This window comes from Salvelinus sp. IW2-2015, linkage group LG18 (genome assembly GCF_002910315.2).
Source record: "Salvelinus sp. IW2-2015 linkage group LG18, ASM291031v2, whole genome shotgun sequence".
Taxonomy (NCBI): Eukaryota; Metazoa; Chordata; class Actinopteri; order Salmoniformes; family Salmonidae; genus Salvelinus; species Salvelinus sp. IW2-2015.
The window spans coordinates 47,689,844-47,706,630 of NC_036858.1; the positions used below are offsets into that span (position 1 = coordinate 47,689,844).

Sequence of the window (16,787 nt, forward strand, 5' to 3'; positions counted from 1 at the left end):
AAAGGAAGGAGTTGTCCGGGCTAAAGGTTAGCTGATGGAGGCGCTAGGCAGTTGGGCTAGCTGATACTAGCTAGTACTAGTTGCTGGCTAGCCTCTGTTAGTGTTCTAGGTTCAAGTAAAGAAAATAGGCAGATCCATACCACATTGGGTGAGGCGGGTTGCAGGAGAGTAATGATTTAAAGTTGGGAATATGCGAAGAGACGTTATAAAACCAGCGCGGTCTTCAGACAGGAGGATCTTGACAAACCCCGCACCCACCGGCGGGGTCGCTGCCTCACCGCAGCCAACATATATATATCTATAAAGATCATATTCCACGGGACCGACAAGACGAAGATGTGTATGTGTGTGTCAATGGCAAGACCACACTTTATAGTATAGTTCACGATACTTGACTGCTTATATACCAGGGTCACAGTCGCATTGACACGTGGTCGACAGAGACAGATTTACACACGCACCCACACACACACCACACCACACACACTACACACCAGGAGATACCAGAGAGGGAGTTATCCCTCGCTTTCTGACCGGCTCTCACAAGTACCAGTTAAGATGTTTGGACAAAGCTACTCATTCCAGGGTTTTTTCTTATTTGTATTATTTTCATAACATTGTAGAATGATGATAGAATAGACGATACATATGACACATACAATCTATCTACCGCGATATCTATACAACCAGAATATCATGGTGATTCCAGCCTGGAAGTGGGCATTGAAATTAACGGTGTGCTTGATTAACGAAGCTTTTTGTCGGTATTCTCTTTCCCGCATATCACTAAATATGTGGGTGTTCGTGAGCACATCAGATTGGTGCTTGGTGACAAGGTAGGGGTTGTATATGCAGAAGAATAGACTACTTAATGGTAAAACACGTCCATAGATTATTGGCAAGGGATACAGCTGAAAGTAAGTCATAAGAGGAAATGACAGTCCATCGATTGACTGTTAAGAGCTGAAGGGTAGTCAAATCCGGAAAATTGGCTTCTTCAAGTGCAGTCTGCAAAGAACCATAGTGGTATGATAGAAAGGAGCTACTATGAGGTACGCCACAGGGAAATTTGTGTGTAGTAGACCCAGATTATCTGGCTGGCAGAGAATCGAGTTCATATAAGAGTTACGAGCCTCCGAAATAGCAGCCGGCGAATACGATGGGCTTATGCAGCAGAGTTCAAGTAATCACCTGGATCATCGCAGCTAGCTAGCTGCTATCCGATTGGCTTCTCCTGGCTAACGTCTCTGTCCCGAAGCAAGCACCAATTAGCCTGGAGCTAGCCTATGCTAGGCCCATCTCCCGGCTAGCTGAAGAGGTCTATCAGCCACTCCTTTGGCTAAAATACCTATTTTGCCAGTTGGCCTGGACCTCTTTTATTGCCGATACGGAGCCCCGCCGATCCATCACGACTAGACTACCGACGTAATCCGCACGAGGGKTTTTTTCAACAAGCTCCTTCGTCGCGACGTCCCCTGAATGCCCATCTGCTAGCCTGCTAGCCGTCTAGAGCATACCGGACTGTTGGCTGAAGAGGTCCATCAGCCAATTTCTTGGGCTACTATACCTATTTTGCCAATTGGCCTGGAGCCTTTTACTACACGGCCCCTGCTGATCCATCATGACTGGTCTGCCGACGTAACCGCACAAGGGGGCTACAACAGACTTCTTGCGTCGCGATGTCCCGCTAAGGCCCTCTGCTAGCCTGCTAGCCCCGGCCCGCTAGCTGTCTGAATCGCCGTGTCTCCAGCCACCCAGCTACTCACTGAACCCTATGATCACTCGGTTACACATGCCTCTCCCTAATGTCAATATGCCTTGTCCATTGCTGTTTTGGTTAGTTATTATTGTCTTATTTCACTGTAGAGCCTCCAGCCATGCTCAATATGCCTCAGCTAACCCTCTTGTCCGACCTCCCACACATGCAGTGACCTCTCCTGGTTTAATTGATGTCTCTAGAGACAATACCTCTCTCATCGTCACTCAATGCCTAGGTTTAGCTCCACTGTTTTCACATCCTTCCATACCTTTGTCTGTACATTATGCATTGAATCTATTCTACCTTGCCCTGAAACCTGCTCCTTCTACTCTCTGTTCCGAACATACTAGATGACCAGTTCATATAGCCTTTAGCCATACCCTTATCCTACTCCTCCTCTGTTCCTCTGGTGATGTAGAGGTTAATCCAGGCCCTGCAGCCCCCAGCATCACACCCATTCCCCAGGTGCTCTCATTTGTTGACTTCTGTAACCGTAAAAGCCTTGGTTTCATGCATGTTAACATTAGAAGCCTCCTCCCTAAGTGTGTTGTATTCACTGCTTTAGCACACTCTGCCAACCCGGATGTCCTAGCCGTGTCTGAATCCTGGCTYARGAAGRCCMCCAAAAACCCTGAAATTTYCATCCCTAACTATAACATTTTCYRAMAAGATAGAACTGCCAAAGGGTGCGGAGTTGCAATCTACTGCAGAGATAGCCTGCAGAGGTCTGTCTTACTATCCAGGTCTGTGCCCAAACAATTTGCACTTATACTTTTAAAATCCACCTTTCCAGAAACAAGTCTCTCACCTTTACCGCTTGCTATAGACCACCTTCTGCCCCCAGCTGTGCCCTGGACACTATATTTGAATTGATTGCCCCCCATCTATCTTCAGAGCTCGTGCTGTTAGGTGACCTAAACTGGGACATGCTTAACACCCCGGCCATCCTACAATCTAAGCTTGATGTCCTCAATCTCACAGAAATGATCAATGAACCTACCAGGTACAACCCCAAATCCGTAAATATCATCCTAACCAACCTGCCCTTCAAATATCATCTCCGGCGCGGCCCACGCTTGGATTGTGTCCTACCTGACAGGTCGCTCCTACCAGGTGGCGTGGCGAGAATCTGTCTCCGCACCACGTGCTCTCACCACTGGTGTCCCCCAGGGCTCTGTTCTAGGCCCTCTCTATTCTCGCTATACCACCAAAGTTCACTTGCCTGTCCAATCCTCACATGGTCATCTCCTATCCATTGCTATGCAAGACGACACCAACAATTAATCTCCTCCTTTTCCCACACTGCAGCGAGAGAGCGCGAGTGAAATCCGCAATCTCTGCATGTCTGGCAGACATTCAGTGTGGATGACGGATCACCACCTCTCAAGCTGAACCTCGGCAAGACGGAGCTGCTCTTCCTCCCGGGGAAGGACTGCCCGTTCCAATGATCTCGCCATCACGGTTGACAACTCCATTGTGTCCCTCCAGAGTGCTAAGAACCTTGGCGTGATCCTGGACAACACCCTGTCGTTCTCAACTAACATCAAGGCGGTGACCCGTTCCTGTAGGTTCATGCTCTACAACATTCGCGAGATACGACCCTGCCTCACGCAGAAGCGCGCACGTCCTAATCCAGGCACTTGTCCATCTCCCGTCTGATTACTGCAGACTTCGTGTTGCTGGCTCCCTGCCTGTGCCATTAAACCCCTACAACTCATCCAGAACGCCGCAGCCCGTCTGGTGTTCAACTTTCCCAAGTTCTCTCATCACGTCACCCCGCTCCTCCGCTCTCTCCACTGGCTTCCAGTTGAAGCTCGCATCCGCTACAAGACCATGGTGCTTGCCTACGGAGCTGTGAGGGGAACGGCACCTCCGTACCTTCAGGGCTCTGATCAGGCCCTACACCCAAACAAGGGCACTGCGTTCATCCACCTCTGGCCTGCTCGCCTACCCACTCTGAGGAAGTACAGTTCCCCGCTCAGCCCAGTCAAAACTGTTCGCTGCTCTGGCACCCCAATGGTGAACAAACTCCTCACGGCGCCAGGTCAGCGGAGTCAATACCACCTTCCGGAGACAACCTGAAACCCACCACTCTTAAGGAATACCTAGGATAGATAAAGTAATCCTTCTAACCCCCCCCCTTAAAAGAGTAGATGCACTATTGTAAAGTGGTTGTTCAACTGGATATCATAAGGTGAAATGCACGCAATTTGTAAGTCGCTCTGGATAAGAGCGTCTGCTAAATGACTTAAATGTAATGTAAATGTAAATACACCTCTGCTGTCTTCAACCAGGATCTCAGCGATCACTGCCTCATCGCTTGCGTCCATAATGGGTCTGCGGTCAAACGACCACCCCTCATCACTGTCAAACGCTCCCTAAAACACTTCAGCGAGCAGGCCTTTCTAATCGACCTGGCCCGGGTATCCTGGAAGCATATTGACCTCATTCCGTCAGTAGAAGATGCCTGGTTATTCTTTAAAAGTGCTTTCCTCACAATAAGCATGCCCCATTCAAAAAATGTAGAACCAGGAACAGATATAGCCCGTGGCTCACTCCAGACCTGACTGCCCTTGACCAGCACAAAAACATCCTGTGGCGTACTGCAATAGCATCGAACAACCACTGCGACATGCAACTTTTTAGGGAAGTTAGGAACCAATATACTCAGGCAGTTAGGAAAGCAAAGGCTAGCTTTTCAAACATAAATTTGCATCCTGTAGCACAAACTCCAAAAGGTTCTGGGACACTGTAAAGTCCATGGAGAATAAGAGCACCTCCTCCCAGCTGCCAACTGCACTGAGGCTAGGAAACACTGTCACCACCGATAAATCCATTATAATTGAGAATTGCCATTTTTTTCTACGGCTGGCCATGCTTTCCACCTGGCCACCCCTACCCTGGTCAACAGCCCTGCACCCCCCACAGCAACTTGCCCAAGCCTCCCCCATTTCTCCTTCACCCAAATCCAGATAGCTGATGTTCTGAAAGAGCTGCAAAATCTGAACCCCTACAAATCAGCAGGGCTAGACAATCTGGACCCTCTCTTTCTAAAATGATCAGCCGAAATTGTTGCAACTCCTATTACAAGCCTGTTCAACCTCTCTTTCGTATCGTCTGAGATTCCTAAAGATTGGAAAGCTGCCACGGTCATCCCCCTCATCAAAGGGGGAGACACTCTAGACCCAAACTGCTACAGACCTATATCTATCCTACCCTGCCTTTCTAAGGTCTTCGAAAGCCAAGTTAACAAACAGATCACCAACAATTTAGAATCCCACCGTACCTTCTCCGCTATGCAATCTGGTTTCCGAGCTGGTCATGGGTGCACCTCAGCCACGCTCAAGGTCCTAAACGATATCATCACCTCCATCGATAAGAGACAATACTGTGCAGCTGTATTCATAGACCTGGCCAAGGCTTTCGACTCTGTCAATCACCACATTCTTATCGGCAAACTCAACAGCCTTGGTTTCTCAAATGACTGCCTAGCCTGGTTCACCAACTACTTATCAGACAGAGTTCAGTGTGTCAAATCGGAGGGCCTGTTGTCCGGACCTCTGGCAGTCTCTATGGGGGTGCCACAGGGTTCAATTCTCGGGCCGACTCTCTTCACTGTATACATCAATGATGTCGCTCTTGCTGCTGGTGATTCATTCTCTGATCCACCTCTATGCAGACAATACCATTCTGTCTACTTCTGGCCCTTCTTTGGACACTGTGCTAACTAACCTCTATACGAGCTTCAATGCCATACAACTCTCCTTCCGTGGCCTCCAACTGCTCTTAAATGTAGTAAAACTAAATGCATGCTCTTCAATCGATCACTACCAGCACCTGCACACCCATCCAGCATCACCACTCTGGACGGTTCTGACTTAGAATATGTGGACATCTACAAATACCTAGGTGTCTGGCTGGACTGTAAACTCTCCTTCCAGACTCACATTAAGCATCTCCAATACAAAATTAAATCTAGAATCGGCTTCCTATATCGCAACAAAGCATCCTTCACTCATGCTGCCAAATATACCCTCGTAAAACTGACTATCCTACCGATCCTTGACTTTGGCGATGTCATTTACAAAATAGCCTTCAAACACTGTACTCAGCAAACTGGATGCAGTCTATCACAGTGTCATCCGTTTTGTCACCAAAGCCCCATATACTACCCACCACTGCGACCTGTATGCTCTCGTTGGCTGGCCCTCACTTCATATTCGTCGCCAAACCCACTAGCTCCAGGTCATCTATAAGTCTTTGCTAGGTAAAGCCCCGCCTTATCTCAGCTCACTGGTCAACATAGCAGCACCCACCCGTAGCACGAGCTCCAGCAGGTATATTTCACTGGTCACCCCCAAAGCCAATTCCTCCTTTCCTTCCAGTTCTCTGCTGCCAATAACTGGAACGAATTGCAAATATCACTGAAGCTGGAGACTCATATCTCCCTCACTAACTTTAAGCACCAGCTGTCAGAGTAGCTTACAGATCACTATACCTGTACATAGCCCATCTTGTATATAGCCCATCCAACTACCTCGTCCCCATACTGTTATTTATTTATTTATGCTCCTTTGCACCACAGTATCTCTACTTGCACATTCATCTTCTGCACATCTATCACTCCAGTGTTTATTGCTAAATTGTAATTATTTTGCCACTATGGCCTATTTATTGCCTTACCTCCCTTATCTTATCTCATTTGCACACACTGTATATAGACTTTTTTCTATTGTGTTATTGACTGTATGTTTGTTTATTCCATGTGTTGTTTGTGTCGCACTGCTTTGCTTTATCTTGGCCAGGTCGCAGTTGTAACTAGCCTACCTGGTTAAATAAAGGTGAAATTAAATAAAAATTAAATAAAAACGTATATAATGTGTTGGAAAGGGACTTCTTTCGCACTGTTGATGAAATCATTTCATTGAACTCAGCTGGGTTCCCCACTGCTTTTATATAACTGACAACTCCACTTAGTCCTCACAACTTCGCAAGTCGCATTAGTATATTTTCTAACACGTCCCCGCCGAAGAACTTAATTGAGCATCTGACCAAATTACACAAGATTTTAGTTCTGGGTTACCGAGATTCATGTACGATAGGCAGAGCTACAGCTTGAAGTCTCTCCTTACACAGTTCATATTAAAACCAAGAACAAAGAACATGTCTAACATACATGTAACTGCCAAAATAAAAGAAACACTAAAAGGATACAAAGTATATTTAAAGCAGGTGCTTCCACACAGGTGTGGTTCCTGAGTTAATTAAGCAGTTAACATCCCATCTCTGTCTTTGTTTCTCTTTCTCGCTCTCTATCCCTCTCTCTCTCATTCCCACTCTGTCTTTCTCTCTATCTCTCTCTCGTTCTCTCTGTTTTTCTCCCTCTCCTCTGACCATGCAGGCAGAGCAAGCCGTGACAGCAACTGCCACCTCGCCACACCATTTGTGAAATTATTCAAATGAGGCTATTGTTTTGTTGTTTACTGACTTGAATGGCTAGACAGACAAAAGGGAACATGTTTCAATTATTCATTAACAATCTCCCTTCCTCTCTCTCTCCCTCTCTCGTTCTCTTTTTATTTTTTCCTTATTTTTCCTCTCTCTTATTACCTCTCTCTCTCTCAATCCATATCCCCCTTCCTCCCCCTCCATCCACACCACCTCCCACCCTTACCTTCCCTCTCCTCGTAGGCGTTATGAAAAGCAGAGCCATTAAGGAATGTGTCCCTTCTTGTGATGTGGAGCATATTACAACCATTCATCAGAGGAAGGGGACACCTGACAGGCCGACAGACAGAGAGCAGTCTCTGTAATCACATAAAACCATGTCCCTACATACAAAAGTATGTGGACACCGCTTCATATTAGTGGACTCTGCAATTTCAGCCACATCCGTTGCTGACAGGTGTATAAAATCGAGAATAGCCATGCAATCTCCATAGACAAACACTGGCACTAGAATGGCCTTACTGAGCTGACAAGGTAAAAATATGTCGTTCTGCCCCTGAACAAGGAAGTTAAACCACTGTTCCTAGGCCGTCATTGTAAATAAGAATTTGTTCTTAATTAACTGACTTGCCTAGTTAAAAAAAGGTTAAAGAAATTAAAAATTAAAAAATAAACTGAAGAGCTCAGTGACTTTCAATGTAGCACCGTCATAGGATGCCACCTGTCCAACAAGTCATTTTGTCAAATTTCTGCCCTGCTMGAGCTGCCCCGGTCGACTGTAAGGGCTGTTATTGTGATGTGGAAAAGTCTAGGAGCAACAACGGCTCAGCCACGAAGTGGTAGGCCACACAAGCTCACAAAACGGGACCGCCAAGTGCTGAAGCACATAGTGCCTAAAAAAACGTCTGTCCTCGGTTGAAACACTCACGACTAAGTTCCAAACTGCCTATGGAAGCAATTTCAGTACAAGAACTGTTCCTCGGGAACTTCATGAAATGGGTTTCCATGGGCGAGCAGATGCACACAAGCCTAAGATCACCATGCGTAATGCCAAGCGTCGGCTGGAGTGGTGTAAAGCTCGCCGCCATTGGACTCTGGAGCAGTGGAAACTCATTCTCAAGAGTGATGAATAATGCTTCACCATCTGGCAGTTCCAAGGATGAATGCATATTGCCAACTCTAAAGTTTGTTGGAGGATCAATAATGGTCTGGTGCTGTTTTTCATAGTTCGGGCTAGGCCCCTTAGTTCCAGTGAAGGGAAATATTAACGCTACAGCATACAATGACATTCTAGACGATTCTGTGCTTCCAACTTTGTGGCAACAGTATGGGAAAGGCCTTTTCCTGTTTCAGCATGACAATGCCCCCATGCACAAAGCGAGGTCCATACAGAAATAGTTTGTCGAGATCGGTGTGGAAGAACCTGACTGGCCTGCACAGAGCCCTGACCTCAACCCCATCGGAAACCTTTGATTGGAATTGGAACACCGACTGCGAGCCAGGCCTAATCGCCCAGCATCAGTGCCCCACCTCACTAATGCTCTTGTGGCTGAATGGAAGCAAGTCCCCACAGCAATGTTCCAACATCTAGTGGAAAGCCTTCTCAGAACAGTGGAGGCTGTTATAGCAGCAAAGGGGGGAACAACTCCATATTAATGCCCATGATTTTGGAATGAGATGTTCAACAAGCACCTGTCCACATACTTTTGGTCATGTAGTGTATCATTCTTAGTATACACTCTACAAGGTGTCGAAAGCGTTCTACAGGGATGCTGGCCCATGTTGACTCCCAATGCTTCCCACAGTTGTGTCAAATTGGCTGGATGTTCTTTGAGTGGTGGACCATTCTTGATACACACGGGAAACTATTGAGCATGAAAAACCCATGCCCAGCCCAGCATGCATTTGTAATCTACTTGTGTGCTGCTGTAGCCACTTGCTTTAGCTACTGTCATGAAGTTCCCTAAATATTTCCATAAAGAAACACACAGGTGCTAAATCAAGGTGACTTACAAAGATGAGGACCAAGAGCAAGAGAGGGAGTGTGGTGATGTAGTGTTCACAAATAAATAACCATTGTGGAATCTGAAAAGACACGTATCCCGAAAGCATGTTACGTGCACATGCTAAAAGAAAGGAACGAGGTGGGTAGATAACTAAGTGTGTCATTGTAGCAAAGTAYTTATAAACAAAAAATCAGATCTCTTAAAAGTTCCATTCATTTTCGTTCTATTATCTATACAATAGGCCATAATTGATTTTGGCCCAGTATGCCTGGCATATTCCCATGTTCAAGAAGCTTTCCGTTTTGATTGGGTTATTTTGCCTAAAAACCTTTAGGCCTACCTATAGCAAGAGTGGCCAAACTGGTGTTTAGCATCCCCAGTGGCTCGTCAAGTGTGGAGGCACCATCGCGTGAGCCTGAAGCCACAGACTAGCCAAATTCGTGTTTCTAAAAATGAATTCAAAAAAGGAATTCAAAAGCACTAATAAGTAATTTTTTGTTTAATTTGTATTTAATTCTAAGTAAGTCACAGCCTATATGCGCAATTTATAGACTATAACGATTTAATACAGCGGAATGTTGTTTAAATGCTGAGGGCTTTATGTCCCTACCAGCATATTGTGTCTTACTCGCAAATGCATCACAATGTATTTATTTTTAGGCTATAACCTTGAAATAAATGAAATAATATAGCCTAAATAATTCATTTTCGTTCCTTCTTAGGCTCCCTGTCTGGCTCCGGACCTATTTAGAGTGTTTATATGCTGTTTAATACATTCACCTTTTCAAGTTTATTCAAATACTTTTCATTTAAATCCATATGGTTCGATTTCAATACTTAAAAACCAATTGGTAGGTTCAGGTAGACACAAAAATAGATGGGTGTTGGTTAAATTGTTATTTTAATGAATAGGGTCAATTTGGAGCAGCAGTTTTTTAGCGGAGCTGTAGGAAGCACTGCTCCATGAGCGATAAGCGAGATTTCCAACCGCTCAACTCTGCTCACATGCTCTGCTATGCACATACGTGGACATTATAAACGGTTATATTTTGGGTCACAGTTGCACGTGTTTTTGTAAAAACAATGAGGCTATGTCTGGCCCGCCAATTCGTTGTGTTTTTTTCAATATTGCCCGTGCGCTGACTGAGACTGACACCCCTGGGCTAGCGTAACAATCTATGTAGCTAGCTATTTATTTAGCAAGCTACAAACACAGAGCCTAACGTTAGCTAGCTAGCTGCTTGGAGGACGTAATGTCATGTCATTGGAGGAGTGGGTGAGTGACTGACTTTTTCCCCTCATATCATTTTTCGGTGGCTACAGCTAGAGTACAAGTGTCATTTGGTTAGCTAACAAGAAATGTGAATCACTTTGCTATCTAGCTAGCTATGCTGAACTTGAACAACTGTTATCCACAGTTAGCATATCTCTTAGTTGTCAATCAAATATATTTGGCATCGATCAAATGGGCGGGCTGGCAGGCAAGTTCCCATTCAGTTGTCAAAACATGGGTTGGAACAAGCATGCATTGGCAGGCAAGCTGCAGAAGGACGAGCAGGCCACTATTCCCCTCGTTCATCAGTGCAATTTTGATGGCCAACTAGCTGAAAAAGTTTGAGAAGGTTTATCTAATGTTCCCTCATTAGATTTTAGCTCATCTCACTCTGGCTAGCATTAGTTGTTGATCTTGTTGATGTGCATAGGCAACTGAGGGAGAGAGCCTACCTATTCATGGTTGTTTGATCAATAGGACAGTGAAGTTCCCAAATGTAAGAGGACTCCTGTGATATTTCCAGTACATATTTCCAGTAATCCATTCAGGTGTATTTTCTGGCTTTTGGAGAATGCATTCTAATGATCTAAAGTCACGCTGTTGCTACTGCCTGTAAACACACAGTCCAGTTCAAAGTGAATGAGGGCAGGCCCATGTGGCAAATGGCTTATTTGCATATAGGCCTACTGTAGCTCTGATTGGCTATGGACACCAGTCTGCGTAGACTCCAGTCCTAGACAAGACAGATTTTTATTTGGTTTTATTTACTGCAGTGACTATTAATTGTCCAAACGTACGGCAGCTTTCCCACTGTATATTGCTATAGAACTTTCACAAATGCATTACTATACGTAATTCCCAAACATTCTATGAATTTATAAAAACGTGAAAATGACCCCATCTACAGTGGCTTGAGAAAGTATTCACCCCCTTGGCATTTTTCCTATTTTGTTGCCTTACAACATGGAATTAAAATAGATTTTGGGGGGTTTGTATCATTTGATTTACACAACATGCCTACCACTTTGAAGATGCAAAATATTTTTATTGTGAAACAAACAAATAAGACAAAAAAACTAAAAACTTGAGCGTGCATAACTATTCACCCCCCCAAAGTCAATACTTTGTAGAGCCACCTTTTGCAGCAAATTACAGCTACAAGTCTCTTGGGGTATGTCTCTATAAGCTTGGCACATCTAGCCACTGGGATTTTTGCACATTCTTCAAGCTCTGCTGGGGTACAGCAATCTTTAAGTCATACCACAGATTCTCAATTGGATTGAGGTCTGGGATTTGGCCATTCCAAGACATTTAAATGTTTCCCCTTAAACCACTCGAGCGTTGCTTTAGCAGTATGCTTAGGGTCATTGTCCTGCTGGAAGGTGAATCTCTGTCCTAGTCTCAAATCGCTGGAAGACTGAAACAGGTTTCCCTCAAGAATTTCCCTGTATTTAGCGCCACCAATCATTCCTTCAATTCTGACCAGTTTACCAGTCCCTGATGAAAAACATACCCACAGCATGATGCTGCCACCATTATGTTTCACTGTGGGGATGGTGTTCTCGGAGTGATGAGAGGTGTTGGGTTTGCGCCAGACATTGCATTTTCCTTGATGGCCAAAAAGCTCAATTTTAGTTTAATCTGACCAGAATACATTCTTTCATATGTTTGGGGAGTCTCCCACAAGCCTTTTGGAGAACACCAAACGTGTTTGCTTATTACTTTCTTTAAGCAATGGCTTTTTTCTGGACACTCTTCCCTAAAGCCCAGCTTTGTGGAGTGTACGGCTTAAAGTGGTCCTATGGACAGATAATCCAATCTCCGCTGTGGAGCTTTGCAGCTCCTTCAGGGTTATCTTTGGTCTCTTTGTTGCCTCTCTGATTAACGCCCTCCTTGCCTGGTCTGTGAGTTTTGGTGGGTGGCCCTCTCTTGGCAGGTTTGTTCTGGTGCCATATCCTTTCCATTTTTTAATAATGGATTTAATGGTGCTCCGTGGGATTTTCAAAGGTTCTGATATTTTTTTATAACCCAACCCTGATCTGTATTTCTCCACAACTTTGTCCCTGACCTGTTTGGAGAGCTCCTTGGTCTTCATGGTGCCGCTTGCTTGGTGGTGCCCCCTTGCTTAGTGGTGTTGCAGACTCTGGGTCCTTTCAGAACAGGTGTATATATACACTGAGATCATGTGACAGATCATGTGACACTTAGATTGCACACAGGTGGACTTTATTTAACGAATTATGTGACTTCTGAAGGTAATTGGTTGCACCAGATCTTATTTAGGGGCTTCATAGCGAAGGGGGTGAATACTAATGCACGCATCACTTTTCCGTTTTTCTTTTTTTAGAATTTCTTGAAACAAGTTTTGTTTTTCATTTCACTTCACCAATTTGGACTATTTTGTGTATGTCCATTACATGAAATCCAAATAAAAATACATTTAAATTACAGGTTGCAATGCAACAAAATAGGAAACATGCCAAGAGGGGGTGAATACTTTCGCAAGCCACTGTAAGTGCTCAGTTGTCAGTAAATGTTTTTTAAAAAGATGGTTGTCATATTCTTCCTAGGGGTGTTTATGAACAGATTTTAATAAGATTTAATGTTGTTAAACGCTGTCAGTTCCACTTTAAAGCTGGTGAATAAAACTGTTGCCGGGCCAAAGTGACCGGGAGAATTTGTTTTTGCTAAATAATAATAATAATAAACCTGAATGTTTTATTTCATATTATGAGTCATGTTTTACCTTGCTTCAAAGTAGCCTATAGGCTAAATCCGACCATGTAAATGTGGAGGCAATTATTTGAAAAAGACTTCATAGGCGGCGCGTGAGTTTCAAGTTTGGGGAAGCTTACAATGTATCCTCCCGTTCTGCATGCCAATTATGATTTTAATTTGTGCATTTTCGTGGAACAGTTTAATTTCAATAATAACGTTTTCGTTTCGCAAAATTATTGTCACGTGGTTATTCATAAAAATCTGGATTAAAATAATATAAATCTAAAAGTTGAAACTCAACTAATGCGAGATCACTAGCCTCTGCCATATGGACACACTGATACGCCGTGATCCATTGACAGCTAAAGAAATGAGGGCATGGAACTCATAGCCTATAGGCCAATGCAGCAGTAGGCCTATAATTTCCATTGCTCTTTCACACGAGGATTGGTGATTATCGAGGGGGAGATTGTTGTTAAGATTTTACTGTGAGGAAGGAACTATAGTTTTAATGTATTATCATTCGCAATGGATGTTAAAAAAACACTATGCTTGCTCGGGCGCACACGCTCCCTCAACATTGGCGCACACGCTCCCTCAACATTATCAGGACAGAGAAACCAGATACATCCTCATTGCTTACATGGAGCACTCCAAACAAAAGACAATGGAAAAATTGACAAATCTTGTAAATTATGATTATGAAATAAACCAAAACTTGTTTCTCACAATTGTAGCAGGTTGTGAACTCTGAAAACCACGTTTCCACTCCGAGAATGGGAACTGTAAATAACTGTAATTAATACATGCATTAACCAATTATTTATATATACACTAGATGACTGACAGGGGGCGCTGTTTTGAAGCCACGGCGCCACCATCTTGGCACTCCCGCACCATTGTAAAAAAAACTTTGGAAGCTCGGGAAATGCATTTATTAATGTCTACATTTATTTTATTACAGACACCTAAATGCGTACTTTTAAATGATATTATGTGACCTAATGTAAACATTAAACATTTAAAAATATATAGAAACAGTTTCCTTGAAGTATAATTACTGTCCCCACTACAACAGAGAAATCCTTAGACATGTAATTCTGTCCTTTAAACATTTAATTGAAATACTGTAGAATTCCATTCATTCCTACGGAGGACTGCTTTTCTGAGGTGTGCCAATATAGCCGACCGGTGGCGTCAATCCTCTCATTGGCCAATACATTGCATCAGTAATCCAGGGATTATATACATCATTGGCATTAACAGAAATGAATGTAACCAGATGACGGGGATTAACGATATATTTACTATTGGTGACATATGTAATGGGGAATTGATTTTTTTTAAATCAAATGGCAAACAATTCACACAATGAAACAATGAATGCTCAAGAATTGATGGGAGACAGCTGAGTCCTTCTGGAGAGAGACTCGCCTATATCTTCGCCACACACCCCTCCCCTTCTTGTCTCAAGTTTAAATTATACTCAAGACACATTCTCTTCACACATATTTTAGATGCTTTTCACTGACAGCCCTAACTCAATAATCAGTTAGGCCTATTGCCACGCACACTGCCCAAACGGCGGGCCTCCMAAATAGGCATAGGCCTACGGGCTTGTGATTTTAAGCAATCCACATCTATTTTTTAAAAGAAGCTAAGGACCGTGGATTCCTCTGTAGCTAAGTCATGGTTTCTGGTGAAGTATAAGAGTTATGCCATTTCTCTCATGTTCTACTGTTTTTCATATCAACTTTATTTTATTGTCCAGAAGCCAAAGGCACAATCCTAGTCATATTAGCAACCTATCCTGGTTGTTGCATCTTTGGATTCCCCCTTTTTCTAAGTTTCAAACAGAAATGTTTATCTCTGTCACATATGGAACTGCTATCAGGTGTGCTGTTTAAAATTATGTTTTTCCAGATGTGCTGTTTAGAATGGGGATTTCCCCCAAATTGCATTTTGGCAAATGTTTGAAAATGATGTTTTATTGGCTGCTTCATTACATGAGTTGATGTTCTGTTAAGATGCATTACCATAATCTAAAATGTGATTTCTGACATTCTGAGCACCATGGGTATGCGTCCGGTAAATTTTGCAAATGACCGGTAAATTAGAATCTTTCCGGTCACGTTGTCCGGCACCAAGGAAGCCCTGACACACACACACACACACACACACACACACACACACACACACACACACACACACACACACACACACACACCACACACACACACACACCACACCACACACACACACACACACACACACACACAGGAGAGGAGAAACACTGGGATGCTGCCCTTTGTGTTACAGGAATACATTTTCCTCAAGTCAACATTATGGAGAGAGAGAAAGGGAGGGAGAAAGATGGAGGGAGAGAGAGAGAAAATGGGAGGAGAGGATGCAACTTTCCTTTCACTGTTCACCCTCCCTTTCTCTGACTGGCTGTCAACCTCAGTTTCAAGCTTCACACCCAATCCTCTCTCTTCTGTGAAAGGTGTTAGTTCTTCAATCCAAGCAGAGAAAACATTTCCCCTGGTGTGACTTGTTTTCATTGTGCAGCCATGACAACAGCTTTCCCAATACATAAAAAATCATTAAACTGGGAAAGCACTCCTGTATGTGTGTCTGTCAGACCAGAGTTCAAACACGTTTATTTGATTAGTTGTTATTTAAATACTTATTTTCTGCGCATTTGAGTATTTTCAAATACCTTATTTCAAAAACTCCTAGGACCTGGTTTCAATACAGGAGTATTTATTTGAATTTCAAAATACTCTGTATATTTGTGTATTTTCAAATGCATGCCAATATTCAAATACTTTCAAATAACAAATATCTGAATATCAACTTCAAAATGTATGTGTAAATAATTTAAATAATTTAAATAGTATTTGAACCCAGGTCTGGTGTGTGTGTGTGCGCGTGTGTGTAGGAAGAGGATAAGAGGGGTCGTTTGCCTACCTGTGTGGACTCTGACCTGGGCTGGGAGTGATGTCACAAGCCCCCCTCACCCCCACCCCTCCCTTCATGTATATCCTTCAGGAGCGGTCCTCACTGGTCTTCACCGTACACCGGACCTGACAGAGAGAAGGAGAGGGAAGGGAAATAGGCTGTTCAATTTCTGCAAAGAACTACAAGGTTACAAAGATTTGTTCTTGCTGCGAAAATGCTGTGTGTGTGTGTGTGTGTGTGTGTGCCACGAGACATTAGTTGTTAGCCCACTGAGCTAAAGCCTCAGGTATTAGCTCCGGGAGGTCACACTAGTCTTCAAGTTTACTCATCACATGAGCATAGTCCAGAGAACCACCTCTATTACAAGTGAATTCTGCAGGAATATGCAAATATGTCTGTCTGCAACACCCTTTCATCCAAGTGAAACGCTACAGTGAAATCCTCAAAGAAATGAATCACGTTAAACAAGAGTCAAGTCTCTATCTGTGACTTTAAACAGTGTAACTCTAAGCTGTGTGCGTGTGCGTAGATTTCCGTTAGGAAAATGTGGAGCTAGAAAACTTGACTGGGGAAGATTCTAACTTACCGGACATTTGAGAAATTTACCGGACCCATATGCAGT

At 43.7% G+C, this 16,787-nt stretch overlaps 1 protein-coding gene across 6 annotated transcripts in view; it reads right to left on the reverse strand.

Annotated features, from left to right (window-relative positions):
* zmiz1a (zinc finger, MIZ-type containing 1a) overlaps positions 1 to 16,787 on the reverse strand; it is a 213,517-nt gene that overhangs the window by 130,487 nt on the left and 66,243 nt on the right. For all 6 annotated transcript variants that reach the window (XM_024007207.3, XM_024007209.3, XM_070448556.1 and 3 more), the window contains exon 2: positions 16,175 to 16,290. The gene's annotated coding sequence lies outside the window, so the exon portion shown is untranslated. The remainder of the gene's footprint in view (positions 1 to 16,174; positions 16,291 to 16,787) is intronic.